The sequence below is a fragment of the Saccostrea cucullata genome, unplaced genomic scaffold, assembly GCF_032062105.1.
Source record: "Saccostrea cucullata isolate Sc308-1 unplaced genomic scaffold, CSIRO_AGI_Scuc_v1 ctg667, whole genome shotgun sequence".
NCBI classification, from domain to species: domain Eukaryota; kingdom Metazoa; phylum Mollusca; class Bivalvia; order Ostreida; family Ostreidae; genus Saccostrea; species Saccostrea cuccullata.
In genome coordinates, this window is record NW_026928881.1 from 45,941 (window position 1) to 50,293 (window position 4,353).

Here is a 4,353-nt window from a genome sequence, read left to right on the forward strand (position 1 = left end):
CCGAGAAAAGATCGGAACACTAAAAAACGTGTTTCGAAAGACTCTTTACACCGGTTTGTTTACAATCATAGGCGTAGTCACAGGGGGGGGCAGCGGGGGCACTAGCCCCCCCACTTTCAGATCTGGGGGGGCAAGAGTATGTCTGTGCCCCCCCCCCCACTTTTCAATAAAGAACAAAATCACAGCTATATTTCCCCAACATTTTCTTTGCTATAGGAAATGTTCATTGAAGGATTGAAGAGATAGTAGTTACTTTTCGACCCTAGTATAGTAATATGGAAAAATTTTGGAAATAAATTGGAATTGAAAGTAACTTGCCTTTGTTAAAAAGTTGGCCACACCCCCCCCCCCCCCCCCCCCCCCCCCACGAAATAGGATTTTCGAGTTTGGGAACTTTCTTTCTTTTTTTTTTTTTTTTTTTTTGCTTGTCGAAGAATTTCTGGAGTTGAGCCCCCCCACTTTTAAGTTTTTGGGAACTTACAATTTTCTTTTTCTTTCTTTTTTTTTTTTTTTTTTTTGCTTGTCGAAGAATTTCTGGAGTTGAGCCCCCCCACTTTGAAGTTTTTGGGAACTTACAATTTTCTTTTTCTTTTTTTTTTTTTTTTTTTTTTTTTTTTTTTGCTTGTCAAAGAATTTCTGGAGTTGAGCCCCCCCACTTTGAACTTTGTGACTACGCCTCTGACAATTATCAAGTGGGGTCTTTATTATTAGTTTTACTGGAATGTCCACAGTTTTACAAATAGAACTAGATTGCTTTGCTGCATATAGTTCACATCTCTGACTTTTGCTCCATTCAGAAGTAGTAAAAAATACCATACATATACTTATCAATTTGAGTAATCATAATGACCCGAGGATAATGCACATAACCCATAAACTGTTTGGGTTTTTATCCACTTCAACTCTACGGAGTTTTCGCACTAAAGATGCTGAAAAACAATGTATGTTGGAATTAGATCTAAAACTGTCTGGTAAAGGTACGAATACAATTTTATACTAAACTGCTAAATGTTAGCAGAGGGCTGTGTACAGTCTTTTCTGAGCAATGACTAAAATATTTTTAGTACTAACTTTTTGAAGTGATATTGTTTATTATTAGGAAATTTATGTATTCACACATACAAGTATATAAATATCTTTTTTTTTTTATGTTATTGAAATTATATGCAAGAATATTTGTATAGTTTATTCACATGTATCTTAACAGAGAAGAATATAGAATATCCAACAGGTATAATTTACGTAACACTGTTACATTGTTTTTGTAAAAAAAAAAAATAAAAGAAGTGGGTAGAAACATGTCAAGTATTTATTTCGAGGCTTCAAAATTCACAAATGTGACGAATGTTTTTTTTTTTTTTTGTTTTTTTTTTCTGTTTTCTTTTTATTGTTATTTGTGTTATAGTGCTATAATTTCTATGGTCTTTTATGACTCACGTACATTTCCTGTTTTCCCAGTATCTTCTAGTGTATGAATTGTTTGGTTGGTTACCTTGAAAATTCCTTGATATTAATTCCATTAATTTTTTTTTATATGTTATGAACGCCGATTTTTTTTTCTGTATGGATAAAATGCTGAATGGAAGCTTAACCCCACATCCTCGATCTGTTTGGTTGCTACTTAAAATCTTTTTAATTTATCACTGAAGTGCAATAAAATATGTATGAAAACGGGACTCACATCTGGAATTTCTTTTTTTCCAATCTTTCTTCTTTGGTTTTTGAAGCAGGCCTTGATATAAATATGACTATCTACAAAGTTTTCATTTTGAGTTGATTTGAAATATTTTGATGTAATATATATAAGTATAAAAAGGATGACGCACAAGTTCTTACAATTTATTCTTCCTACAATGTAAATTTTGTGCTAGTCTCAGATAATTAAGTAATCATATATAAGTTTCAAAGTAATGTTGAATGAGCAGTTAGAGCAGTACATAATGTGGAATTCCAGCATTTTGAACAATAGTAAAAATACGTTCATTCTCTGCAGCATTCATTAAGTTAAAGATGAATGTTGAATATATCAGTATATTCTCATACTGCTGTATTTTTCTGTATTGGGGATGAAGGAATTGATATATTTTTCAGTTTCTTTAAGGGTCTGGATCATTATAATTTCAAGGCATTTTTGTTTAAAAACACTGACTCTCCGTTTGACATAAAAAAAATCATATACACGTTATTACGTAATTTGAAATATATCACCAAGATAGTGTAATTGAAAACTTCATTTGCAAGTAATTTCCAATTGAGTAAGCAAAAGTGATTTTACTTTAACATTACTTCATTGTTTTTGAAGGTTTTTTCCTGGATGAAAAAGACACACTCCTTACATCAAAAATATGAATTCGTTGATTTCTCTCTTTCGTGCTCCAAACTGTTATTTTCTCTCAGTCGAAAAAAAAAATTCATCAGTATATAGAGGGTCCTTAAAATACTCGCGCATGCCATATCTTCAGATATGCCATTTTGGCAGGTATCCAGGAATTTCGCAATAACGATCATTTTGTGAGGAATTTTTTCATCACGGAATTAGAACTGAGAATCTAAATCTCATGCATGTATCTGAAATACTAAAATTTAGCAGTTTTCTTGAAAAGATACCCCTAATCAGTTGTTGTATCGGCAGGTTGGGTGTATGTATATGTTGATACCTGAACAAGGTCCATTGAACGCCAATTGCATGTTGACCTTTTTTCAAGCATATTGATCAACAAAACCTTAGAGTGGAATAAGAGCATATGAAACTTGTATCCGCTAGTAAATATGTAACATTGATTTGCGCATTATTTTTCTCCTTGAACAGATGAAAAACTTAACCCTCACATTGTAACTAAGTGTGGTTGTCTTTGCTCTAGTTTAGAGTGCTTGTCTACATGTGCAGTACACGCTAGAACGACTGTTTCCTGCTCTATATACTCAATGAACGACACCAAAGCTTAAATCCTTGTTGTCCCCCGCTTGAAAAGTGGGGGATATTAATTTGGGTTTGTCCGTCCGTCCGTCCGTCCGTCTGTCCGTCCGTCCGTCCGTCCGTCCGTCTTTCTGTCTGTCTGTAACGCTTTCGTTTCCACACGATATCTCGAGAACCCTTTGAGCTTTTGCAATGAAATTTAGCGTAGCAACTCCCTATGGACTAAAGAAGACCCCTATTGATTTTGAGGTCAAAAGGTCAAAGGTCAAGGTCATAAATAAGCAAATTCTGTCTGTTAAAACACTTTCGTTTCCACACGATATCTCTAGAACCATTTGAGCTATTGCAATGAAATTTTACGTAACAACTCCCTATGGCCTAAAGAAGACCCCTATTGATTTTGAGGTCAAAAGGTCAAAGTTCAAGGTCGTAAATTTATACATTCTGTCTGTGTGTAACACTATCATTTCCGGGCGATATTCAAGAAGATTTTGAGCTTATGCAATGTAATTTTATACCAAAACTCCCTAGGACGTCTCTCGCCCCTCTCAAAGTGCCCCGCCCCGTTTGTTTTATTAGTATTTATAGTATTACATGTCGCTATTTTTAGCGCAGGAGCATGAGGAGAGTTATTGCGTATAAAACAGGTTCTCGGCGGACTTTATGTTCTTATTACATCTATTAGAACTGTTTAATAAAGGCTAAATAAATCAAACACCATGGATTGTGTAAAATTTTGAGAATACCGAACATGAAAACATGAATATATACATGTATGTGACTTCAGTTCTGCATATACTTCACTACGTGTAAAGCGACTCCGTGGTGTAGTGGTTATGTCTCTCGCTTCAAATGTGAGAGGTTCCGGGATCGAGTCTCGGTTGAATCGTTCTTTTTTTTCAAATACTTTTTTTTTTACTAAATGATAGTATTCACCATGTGAAATGAAAAATTTATGAGGTTATAAAATCATCATTACAGTGTGATAAATATTCCATATGAAAAAATCTTCTATACACATAATAAAGAATAAGCAATCAAATCTTTATATGCATATTGACATACATGTATTTTATTTCCTTCAGTATACATGTATACATTTAATAATTCTACAAATTCAGTCAGGGGGAGCCGACTTTTTCCCTAAGCGGGGGACACGAATTCTCTGAATTAGCTTGTTTATCTTTTTTATGTGGATCACGTGGTATCTTCACCTGAAGTACTACGGTCGCATATCGCGCAGACATGGTGGTATATTATACCAAGCATTCATCAGTAAAACGCCTGCCATATTGCAAGAATGAGTCGGGTCATATTATCATAGTTATGTGTTACTAATCAATAAGTGAGAATTCTTGCACACATACACACATTTTTAAAGGTTTGACAAGATTTACATGTCTTCCATTCATGGTCATGCAATATGACACAGAAGT